Below are 12,787 nucleotides of genomic sequence, written 5' to 3'. Positions count from 1 at the left end.
CGTTGCAAAGCACGGGCTCTTTTGCTAGTAGATATCAATGTGAATGAGTAGGGATTGCCATGCAACGGATGCACTAGAGCTATAAGTATATGAAAGATCGACAAAAGAAACTAAGTGGGTGTGCATCCAACTCGCTTCCTCATGAAGACCTAGGGCATCTTGAGGAAGCCCATCATTGGAATATACAAGCCAAGTTCTATAATGAAAAATTCCCACTAGTATATGAAAGTGACAACATAGGAGACTCTCTATCATGAAGATCATGGTGCTACTTTGAAGCACAAGTGTGGAAAATGATAGTAGCATTGTCCCTTCTCTCTTTTTCTCTCATTTTTTTATTTAGGCATTCTTTCCTTTTTTTTCTTTTTGGCCTATTTTCTTCTTTTTTTTATTTTTCGTTCGGAGTCTCATCCCGACTTGTGGGGGAATCATAGTCTCCATCATCCTTTCCTCACTTGGGACAGTGCTCTAATAATGATCATCACACTTTATTTCCTTACAACTCAAGAATTACAACTCAATACTTAGAACAAAATATGACTCTATGTGAATGCCTCTGGCGGTGTACCGGGATGTGCAATGATGCATGAGTGACATGTACGAAGAATTATGAGCGGTGGCTTTGCCACAAATACGATGTCAACTACATGATGATGCAAGCAATATGACAATGATGAAGCGTGTCATAACAACGGAACGATGGAAAGTTGCATCGCAATATATCTCGGAATGGCTATGGAAATGCCATAATAGGTAGGTATGGTGGCTGTTTTGAGGAAGGTATATGGTGGGTTTATGGTACCGGCGAAAGTTGCGCGATACTAGAGAGGCTAGCAATGGTGGAAGGGTGAGAGTGCGTATAATCCATGGACTCAACATTAGTCATAAAGAACTCACATACTTATTGCAAAAATCTATTAGTTATCGAAACAAAGTATTACGCGCATGCTCCTAGGGGGATAGATTGGTAGGAAAAGACCATCGCTCGTCCCCGACCGCCACTCATAAGGAAGACAATCAATAAATAAATCATGCTCCGACTTCATCACATAACGGTTCACCATATGTGCATGCTATGGGAATCACAAACTTCAACACAAGTATTTCTCAAATTCACAACTACTCAACTAGGATGACTCTAATATCACCATCTCCATATCTCAAAACAATTATCAAGTATCAAACTTCTCATAGTATTCAATGCACTTCTATGGAAGTTTTTATATTAAAGCAAATTTCCATGTTGTTCTAAAGGACTCTCAAAATAATATAAGTTAAGCATGAGAGAACAATTATTTCTATGAAATAAATCCACCACCATGCTCTAAAATATATAAGTGAAGCACTAGAGCAAAAACTATATAGCTCAAAAGATATAAGTGAAGCACATAGAGTATTCTAATAAATTTCAAATCATTTGAGTCTCTCTCAAAAGGTGTGTACAGAAAGGATGATTTTGGTAAACTAAAAATCAAAGACTCAAATCATACAAGATGATCCAAGCAAAACACATATCATGTGATGAATAAAAAATATAGCTCCAAGTAAAGTTACCGACAAACAAAGACAAAAGAGGGGATGCCTTCCGGGGCATCCCCAAGCTTAGGCTTTTTGGTGTCCTTGAATTTCACCTTGGGGTGCCATGGGCATCCCCAAGATTAGGCTCTTTCCACTCCTTGTTCCATAATCCATCAAATCTTTACCCAAAACTTGAAAACTTCACAGCACAAAACTCAAAATAGAAAATCTCGTGAGCTCCGTTAGCGAAAGAAAAGAAAACACCACTTAAAGGTACTGTAATGAACCCATTCTTTGTTTATATTGGTGTTAAACCTACTGTATTCCAACTTCTCTATGGTTTATAAACTCTTTTACTAGCCATAGATTCATCAAAATAAGCAAACAACACACGAAAAACAGAATCTATCAAAAACAGAACAGTCTGTAGTAATCTGTAGCTAACGCAACTTCTGGAATCCCAAAAATTCTAAAATAAATTTCTGGACGTGAGGAATTTATCTATTAATCATATGAAAAAATAATTAACTAAATATCACTTTCCAAATAACAATGTCAGCAATTCTCGTGAGCGATAAAGTTTCTGTTTTTTACAGCAAGATCAAAAAGACTTTCCCCAAGTCTTCCCAACGGTTCTACTTGGCACAAACACTAATTAAACACAAAAAACACAACCAAAACAGAGGCTAGATAAATTATTTATTACTAAACAGGAGCAAAAGTCAAGGAATAAAAATAAAATTGGGTTTCGTCCCAACAAACGCTATCGTTTAACGCCCCAAGCTAGGCATAAAAGCGAAGATAGATCTAGGTATTGCGATCTTTGGTAGGCAATCCATAAGTGGCTCTCATAATAGATTCATATGGTAATTTAACTTTCTTTCTAGGGAAGTTTTCCATGCCTTTCTTTAATGTAAATTGGAATTTAATATTCCCTTCCTTCATATCAATAATTGCACCAATCGTTCTAAGGAAAGGTCTACCAAGAATAATAGGACATGAAGGATTGCAATCTATATCAAGAACAATGAAATCTATGGGCACTTAGTTCCTATTTGAAACAAAAAGAACATCATTAATTCTTCCCATAGGTTTCTTAATAGTGGAATCCGCAAGGTGCAAGTTTAAAGAATAATCATCAAAATCACGGAAACCTAGCAAATCACACAAAGTTTTTGGAATCATGGAAACACTAGCACCCAAATCACACAAAGCATAGCACTCGTGATCTTTAATTTTGATTTTTATTGTAGGTTCCCACTCATAATAAAGTTTTCTAGGGATGGAAACTTCCAACTCAAGTTTTTCTTCATAAGATTGCATCAAAGCATCAACGATATGTTTAGTAAAAGCTTTATTTTGACTCTAAGCATGAGGAGAATTTAGCACGGATTGCAACAAGGAAATACAATCTATCAAAGAGCAATTATCATAATTAAATTCCTTGAAATCCAAAATAGGGGGTTCATTGCTATTTAAAGTTTTGACCTCTTCAATCTCACTTTTACCAATTTTTGCATCAAGATCTAAAAACTCTGAATTTTTGGAACGCCTTCTAGGTAAAGGTGGCTCATCTTCAGTCCCATAATTATCAAGATTCATATTGCAAAACAAAGATTTAATAGGAGACACATCAGTAACTTTTAGATCTTCATCTTTATTTTCATGAAAACTAGAAGAACACGCTTTCACAAAGCAATCTTTCTTAGCACGCATCCTAGCGGTTCTTTCTTTGCACTCATCAATGGAAATTCTCATGGCTTTGAGAGACTCATTGATATCATTCTTAGGTGGGATAGATCTAAGTTTCAAAGAATCAACATCAAGAGAAATTCTATCAACGTTCCTAGCCAATTCATCAACCTTAAGCAATTTTTCTTCAAGCAAAGCATTGAAATTCTTTTGCGAATTCATAAACTCCTTAACAGTAGTCTCAAATTCAGAGGGCATATTATTAAAATTTCCATAAGAATTGTTGTAGGAATTACCATAATTATTAGAGTAATTACTAGGAAACGGCCTAGAATTAAAATTACCTCTATACGCATTATTACCAAAATTGTTCCTACCTACAAAATTCACATCCATAGATTCATTATTATTCTCAATCAAGGTTGACAAAGGCACATCATTAGGATCATAGGAAACACTATTATTAGCAAAAAAAATCATAAGTTCATCCATCTTTCCACTCAAAACATTAATCTCTTCAATTGCATGCACTTTTTACTAGTAGATCTTTCAGTGTGCCATTGAGAATAATTAACCATAATATTATCTAGGAGTTTAGTAGCTTCTCCTAAAGTGATTTCCATAAAAGTCCCCCCCCCCCCCGCGGCCGAATCTAAAAAATTTATAGAAGCAAAATTCAATCCGGCATAAAATATTTGTATAATCATCCAAAGATTCAAACCATGTGTAGGGCAATTACGTATCATTAATTTCATCCTCTCCCAAGATTGTGCAAGATGTTCATGATCAAGTTGCTTAAAATTCATAATATTGTTTCTAAGGGAGATGATTTTAGCGGGAGGAAAATACTTATAGATAAAAGCATCTTTGCACTTATTCCATGAATCAATACTATTTTTAGGCAAAGACGAAAACCAAGTTTTAGCACGATCTCTAAGCAAAAACGGAAATAGCTTAAGTTTAACAATATCATTATCCACATCTTTCTTCTTTTGCATATCACACAAATCAACAAAGCTATTTAGATGGGTAGCGGCATCTTCACTAGGAAGGCCGGCAAATTGATCTTTCATGACAAGATTCAACAAAGAAGCATTAATTTCACAAGATTCAGCATCGGTAAGAGGAGCAATTGGAGTGCTAAGAAAATCATTGTTGTTGCTATTGGTAAAGTCACACAATTTAGTATTATCTTGAGCCATCGTTACAAGCAAGCAATCCAACACACGAGCAAACAAAAAGCAAGTGAAAAAGAGGCAAACGGAAAGAGAGGGCGAGAGGAAAAGAGGGCGAATAAAACGGCAAGGGTGAAGTGGGGGAGAGGAAAACGAGAGGCAAATGGCAAATAATGTAATGCGAGGGATAAGGGTTTGTGATGGGTACTTGGTATGTCTTGACTTGTGCGTAGACTCTGACAACGGTGCCAGAAATGGCTCGTTGTTAGGAGTCAAATCTTGACTTGACTTGGCGTGAATCTCCCCGGCAACGGCGCCAGAAATCCTTCTTGCTACCTCTTGAGCACTGCATTGGTTTTCCCTTGAAGAGGAAAGGGTGATGTAGCAAAGTAGCGTAAGTATTTCCCTCAGTTTTTTAGAACCAAGGTATCAATCCAGTAGGAGATCACGCTCGAGTCCCACGCACCTACACAACAAATAAGAACCTCGCAACCAACGCGATAAAGGGGTTGTCAATCCCTTCACGGTCACTTACGAGAGTGAGATCTGATAGATATGATAAGATAATATTTTTGGTATTTTTATGATAAAGAGAAATAAAGATGCAAAGTAAAATAAACGACAATAGAAATAACTAAGTGTTGGAAGATTAATATGATGGAAGATAGACCCGGGGGCCATAGGTTTCACTAGTGGCTTCTCTCAAGAGCATAAGTATTACGGTGGGTAAACAAATTACTGTCGAGCAATTGATAGAATTGAGCATAGTTATGAGAATATCTATGTATGATCATGTATATAGGCATCATGTCCGCGACAAGTAGACCGAAACAATTCTACATCTACTACTATTACTCCACACATCAACCGCTATCCAGCATGCATCTGGAGTATTAAGTTCATAAGAACAAAGTGATGCTTTAACTAAGATGACATGATATAGAGGGACAAACTCATGCAATATGATATAAACCCCATCTTTTTATCCTCGATGGCAACAATACAATACGTGTCGGTTACCTTTCTGTCACTGGGATCAAGCACCGCAAGATTGAACCCAAAGCTAAGCACTTCTCCCATTGCAAGAAAGATCAATCTAGTTGGCCAAACCAAACTGATAATTCGAAGAGACTTGCAAAGATAAATCAATCATACATAAAAGAATTCAGAGAAGATTCAAATATTGTTCATAGATAAACTGGATCATAAACCCACAATTCATCGGATCTCGACAAACACACCGCAAAAGAAGATTACATCGAATAGATCTCCAAGAGAATCGAGGAGAACTTTGTACTGAGATCCAAAGAGAGAGAAGAAGCCATCTAGCTAATAACTATGGACCCATAGGTCTGAAGTAAACTACTCACACATCACCGGAGAGGCCATGGAGTTGATGTAGAGGCCCTCCATGATCAATGCTCCCTCCGGCGGAGCTCCGGAAAAGGCCCCAAGATGGGATCTCTCGGGTACAGAAGGTTGCGGCGGTGGAATTAGGTTTTAGTGGTGCTCCTAGATGTTTGGGGGGTACGTGGATATATATAGGAGCAAGAAGTACGTCGGTGGAGCAACGAGGGGCCCACGAGGGTGGAGGGCACGCCCAGGGGGTAGGCGCGCCTCCCTGCCTTGTGCCCTCCTTGTTCGTTTCTTGACGCCCACTCCAAGTCTCGTGGATCACGTTTGTTGAGAAAATCACGTTCCCGAAGGTTTCATTCCGTTTGGACTCCGTTTGATATTCCTTTTCTTCGATACCCTAAAATAGGCAAAAAAAACAGCAATTTGGGCTGGGCCTCCAGTTAGTAGGTTAGTCCCAAAAAGATATAAAAGTGTAAAATAAAGCCCATTAACATCCAAAATAAATAATGTAATTGCATGGAGCAATCAAAAATATAGATACGTTGGAGACGTATCACCAACCATCCTTGGTCTTTGGGATGGCAAACTACATTCCATTTTGCCAAACGATATTTCTTCCTTTCGCTATCTCCTTGCCAAAAGAAGCTTGGTTGAAAATAATCCAATCGTTATAAAACCCCTTGCAATTGGAAGAAAGAAATCGTATACATTACCCGTATTACTTAGCACTGAGTTTATGAGGACCAATCTTCCACAGAGAAAATAGTTTACCTTTCCAACTGCTTAACCTTTTCTGTAGTCTCTCCTCAACGTGTTTGCATTCAACATTTGTGAGACGCTGATAATGTATCGATATCCCCAAGTAGCTGATAGGAAATGGCCTAGCCCACAACCAAACAAATCAGCGTACAGGTGAGCCTCGTCTTGGGCCTCACTGAAACAATACAACTCACTCTTATGGAAGTTTATCTTAAGACACGATAGATGCTCGAAAGCTAACAAAATTAATTTCAAATTTCTCGCTTTATCAAGGTCATGATCCATAAAGAGAATCGTATCGTCGGCATACTAAAGGGTAGAAAGACCACCATCTATGAGGTGATTAACCACCACCATCAATTTGGCCATCAACCTTTGCACACTCAATCATGATAGCTAACATTAGCCACTATATTAAATAACATGGGCCATAATAAGTCACCTTGTCTCAATCCTTTATTCGTTTGTAAGTAGTGGCTGACGTCATCGTTGACTTTAATGGCCACACTCCCTCCAGAAATGAAGCTATGGATCAGAGCGCACCACTTTGCAGAGAAGCATTTCATTCTGAGAGTCTGCTGGAGAAAAGACCACTTGACTTTATCATACGCCTTTTCAAAGTCAATTTCGAGTATTACCCCACTCAACTTTTTTTGATGCAGTTCATGAACGGTTTCATGGAGGATTACAACACCATCTAGGATGTTTCTACCCTGCATGAATGTTGTCTGGGAGGGGCGAACCGCATGGTCAGCCACTGAGTTTAGCCTAATCATTCCAACTTTTGTGAAAATCTTAAAACTAACATTAAGGAGACAGATAGGTCTATATTGTTGTATCCTTACAACCTCATTAACCTTAGGTAATAAAATTATCTCAACGAAGTTTAGGCGAAACAATTCTAGTTTCCTAGCATGGAGGTGGCCAAAGAAGTCTAGAAGGTCCGGTTTTATAACCTCCTAGAAGTTCTGATAGAAATCAGCTGGAAAACTATCCGGACCCGGGGCCTTGTTGTGGTCCATTAGGAAAACCGCCTTCTTTACCTCCTCCTCAGAGTAGGGAGTTGTTAGAAGGTTATTTTCCTCAACAGAAACCTAGGAAATATCGTTTGTTAGGGACTCATCCATCAAGAATTTACCCTATTCTGGAGTCCCAAACATATTTTTATAATAATTAGTAATGTAACATTTAAGTTGCTCATGACCTTCAATCGTACCCTCCTCCTGACTAAGAGAATAAATAAGTTTCTTCCGATGTCTGCCATTCGCTACACCATGGAAGTATCCAGTATTTGAATCCCCTTTGAGAATAAATTGAGATTTTGAATGCTGGTACCATTTGAGCTCCTCTTCTCTCATAAGTCGAGCTATATGTGCATTTGATTGACTCTTGATTTCAATTTCATGCTCAGATATCGGTCAAACCTCTGCTAAGGCTTCTAAATTGTTAATAATAGACGTGAGACAAATCTTTCCTTTTTTGAGAATACCCGCAGTGTGCCTAGCCCAACCACCAAGGAATTTATGTAGTGCACGTATTTTGTTATTCCATTTGTGTATTGGAGTAATCCTGTCGACATGTTTCTCCCACACCTCCATGGCCATATCATGAAAATCATCATGGAGCGGCCAACAAAGTTCGAACTTGAACTTGCGTCTACTCTGTGGTCGTGGCAAACCTGTGGTTAGGAGGATGGGGCATGGTCTGATAGAGCCTCGACACGAGGTAATGCACGCACGGAACGGGAATTTAGATTCACATTTGAGTATCAATCAACACACGATCTAATTTCTCGTATGCCGGTTCATGGAGACTGTTCGCCCAAGTGAAATGTCTTCCAATCATGGAAATCTCTCGCAGATCAAGACCGTCAATAACAACATTGAACGGGAAAGGCCAATGATTATCAAACCTACCACGACTTTTCTTGTTTGGGAATCTTAGAAAATTAAAATCACCACCTATCAAAATAGGATGGGGATTATCTTTCACTAGATTAACCAGTTCACAAAGAAAGTAGGCCTTGAATTCATCCTGGGTAGCACCATACACAGCGACGAGGGTCCATCTGAAGTTGTCGGCCTTGTTACGGATATGGAGTTTAATATTATACTCACCATCCGAACTAGCCAACACATCCATATTCCTTGTATTCACGCCAAGTAAGATGCCCCCAGAACGGCCCCTAGGCGGACATGAAATCCAAGTGAAGTCTATGCCGCTAGAAATACGATTAAGTAGACTTACCGAGAAATCACGTCTACCCGTTTCTGAGAAGAAATAACTTGATCACACTACTGAAGTTATCCTTGTTGCCAGTTTTATTCTTTTTCTTGTTTCTGTATTCCAGCATCCCCGTGATCATATCACTTTGTGTCTAGCCAAACGATGATGGATACCTAAATACCGAGAGGGCCCGAAGAATATCCCCCCATTGTCATAGGAGCAAATCCCATCTTGAGCTAACAAGTCCCTTGGCACATTCGATGTGCCAAAAGTTGTCATTATAATCACCCTGTTATGGGTAACGTTTGATGAACCCCAAGCAGACCATCTGGCATGAAGGTACTCGATGCTCTCATAGTCCAACAAAGTGAGTATACGTTGACACCTCGGTTGAGTCTGTTCAACACCATTGTTCCGATAACAATGTACTATCTTTATTGCCAGCATCCTTGTTACTTTAACAATGCCCAATGACCAGTAAAATGGGATCATCATGCAACAACTAGCTATTCTTAGAGATGTGACTAGGAACGTATTATGTGTTTATGTTTCCACACATGCAAATGAGTTTTTCTCTAAATCTCATATTCAAGAACCATTGCAATTATATCACACAAAGTAAACATTAATTACAAACATGGAAACAAATAACATGTATTATTACCTTTAGGGCATATTTCGAACAACTTGTGCATTCGACACATGCCCCCTGGGCCCTATTGGACACTCCACTGCTCCTTATCTAGCCAACCGATGCTTTCGTCCACACATTCATCATCCCCTTCCTCAAATACCTCTCACCCAGTTAGCCTTCACCACCTCTCAAGCCTCGCTCACGTCTCTCACCTCTTCCATATACTTTAAAAACCTGAACCGGTGATCGAACCGGTAAGGCTGTCGGTTCAGATTTTTACCGGTCAGACCGCCGGTTCACCGGTTCAATTGTCGTTTTTCTAAGAAATTAAATAATATCTATTCTATTAATAAATACACCAATCAATAGAAACAAAATGTGTACTCACTTGATAGAGTAACTAGAACTACATGTTAATATCTAATTCATATACATGACTAGCAATGTGCCTCGACGTTGCAACGGATCCAAAGTAGAACAATGAAAACACTCTAGTTTTGGTGTATATATATATATCACTAAAAGTATACTCGTACTAGGTTTCACTCAAAATATATTCCTCGTGGCTTTTTTTAGGTGAGGCGAGGATGATTGGTTTCAAGATACTAAGGGGTTTTCTGTAAATTGGAGAAGAGAAGTGGGGTCTTGTTGCAAAAATGCCACAGCTTACCTCACAGTCGTTGGATGCAGATCTGATGGTTGGAAATAACGGATGGCATACACACCGTCACCAACTGAATCTTTTATAGGAGTAGAGATAATATCTAGATCTAACGTAGTAATTTAGTACTCCCTCCGTCCCATAATATAAGAGCGTTTCTGACACCAAGGGAGTAGCAATTAGCAAGTCAAGCAATAGAGCAACATCAACATAAGTAGTGTTGTAGCAATTAGCTTGTAGAGTGCATAGCGGCAAGCAACATCAACATGCCAACATCACTAATTCATGAAGGAAATATGCCCTAGAGGCAATAATAAACTTGTTATTTATATTTCCTTATATCATGATAAATGTTTTTTATTCATGCTAGGATTGTATTAGAGAATGATGTGATTGACTTGACCCATCCGTTAGCTTAGCACGATGATCGTTTAGTTTTTTGCTATTGCTTTCTTCATGACTTATACATGTTCCTATGACTATGAGACTATGCAACTCCCGAGTACTGTAGGAACACTTTGTGTCATACCAAACATCACAACGTAACTGGGTGATTATAAAGGTGCTCCACAGGTGTCTCTGATGGTACTTGTTGAGTTGGCATAGATCGAGATTAGGATTTGTCACTCCTATTGTCGGAGAGGTATCTCTGGGCCCTCTCGGTAATGCACATCACTATAAGCCTTGCAAGCAATACTAATAATGAGTTAGTTGCAGGATGATGTATTAAGGAATGAGTAAAGAGACTTGCCGATAACGAGATTGAACTAGGTATTGAGATACCGACGATCGAATCTCGGGCAAGTAACATACTGATGACAAAGGGAAGAACGTATGTTGTTATGCGGTTTGACCGATAAAGATCTTCGTAGAATATGTAGGAACCAATATGAGCATAGAGGTCCCGCTATTGGTTATTGACCGGAGACGTGTCTCGGTCATGTCTACATAGTTCTCGAACCCGTAGGGTCCGCACGCTTAAAGTTAGGTGACGATCGGTAATATGAGTTTTTGTGTTTTGATGTGCCGAAGTTAGTTCGGAGTCCCGGATATGATCACGGACATGACGAGGAGTCTAGAAATGGTCGAGACATAAAGATTGACATATTGGAAGCCTGTATTTGGACATCGGAATGATTCCGGGTGAAATCGGGATTATACCAGAGTGCCGGGGGGATTACCGGAACCCCCTGGGGGTTAATGGGCCTTGTTGGGCCCTAGTGGAGAGAGAGAAGAGTTGTCCAGGGCAGGGCCGCGCGCCCCTCCCCTTGAGTCCGAATAGGACAAGGAAGGGGGGCGGCGCCCTCCTTGCCTTTCCCCTCTCCCACTCCTTCCTTCCCCCTCCTAGTGGGACTAGAAAAGGGGAGTCCTACTCCCAGTAGGAGGAGGAGGACTCCTCCTAGCGCGCCCTACCAGGGCCGGCCGGCCTCCCCCTTGCTCCTTTATATACGGGGGCAGGGGCACCCCAAGACACACAAGTTGATCAGTTGATCTTTTAGCCGTGTGTGGTGCCCCCCTCCACCATAATCCACCTCAGTCATATCGTAGCGGTGCTTAGGCGAAGCCCTGCATTGGTAGCATCATCGTCACCTTCATCACGCCGTCGTGCTGACGGAACTCTCCCTCGAAGCTCTGCTGGATCGGAGTTCGTGGGACGTCACCGAGCAGAACGTGTGATGAACTCGGACGTGTCGTACGTTCAGTACTTTGATCGGTCGGATCATGAAGACGTACGACTACATCAACCGCGTTCTCATAACGCTTCCACTTACAGTCTACGAGGGTACGTGGACGACACTCTCCCCTCTCGTTGCTATGCATCACCATGATCTTGTGTGTGCGTAGGAAATTTTTTGAAATTACTACGTTCCCCAACAGTGGCATCCGAGCTAGGTTTATGCGTAGATGTTATATGCATGAGTAGAACACAAAGGAGTTTTGGGCATGGGTATATACATATTGCTTGCCGTCACTAGTTGATTCTTGATTCAGCAGCATTGTTGGATGAAGCGGCCCAGACGGACATTACGTGTACGCTTACGCGAGACTGGTTCTACCGACGTGCTTCGCACACAGGTGGCTAGTGGGTGTCTGTTTCTCCAGCTTTAGTTGGATCGGATTCAATGAACATGGTTCTTTCTGAAGATCAAAAAGCAATCACTATACCGCGTTGTGGTTTTTGATGCGTAGGTAAGAATGGTTCTTGCTCAGCCCGTAGCAGCCACGTAAAACTTGCAACAACAAAGTAGAGGACGTCTAACTTGTTTTTGCAGGGCATGTTGTGATGTGATATGGTAAAGACATGATGCTAAATTTTATTGTATGAGATGATCATGTTTTGTAACACAGTTATCGACAACTGGCAGGAGCCATATGGTTGTCGCTTTATTGTATGAAATGCAATCGCCATGTAATTGTTTTACTTTATCACTAAGCGGTAGCGATAGTCATGGAAGCAATAGTTGGCGTGACGACAACGATGCTTCGATGGAGATCAAGGTGTCAAGCCGATGACGATGGTGATCATGACGGTGCTTTGAAGATGAAGATCACAGGCACAAGATGATGATGGCCATATCATATCACTTATATTGATTGCATGTGATGTTTATCCTTTACGCATCTTATTTTGCTTAGATCGATGGTAGCATTATAAGATGATCTCTCACTAAATTTCAAGGTATAAGTGTTCTCCCTGAGTATGCACCATGGCGAAAGTTCGTCATGCCGAGACACCACGTGATGATCGGGTGTGATAAGATCTAC

This window comes from Triticum urartu, chromosome 2A, assembly GCF_056163025.1.
Source record: "Triticum urartu cultivar PI428250 chromosome 2A, HENAU_Tu73, whole genome shotgun sequence".
NCBI lineage: Eukaryota > Viridiplantae > Streptophyta > Magnoliopsida > Poales > Poaceae > Triticum > Triticum urartu.
Note: the sequence above shows the minus strand (reverse complement) of the source record.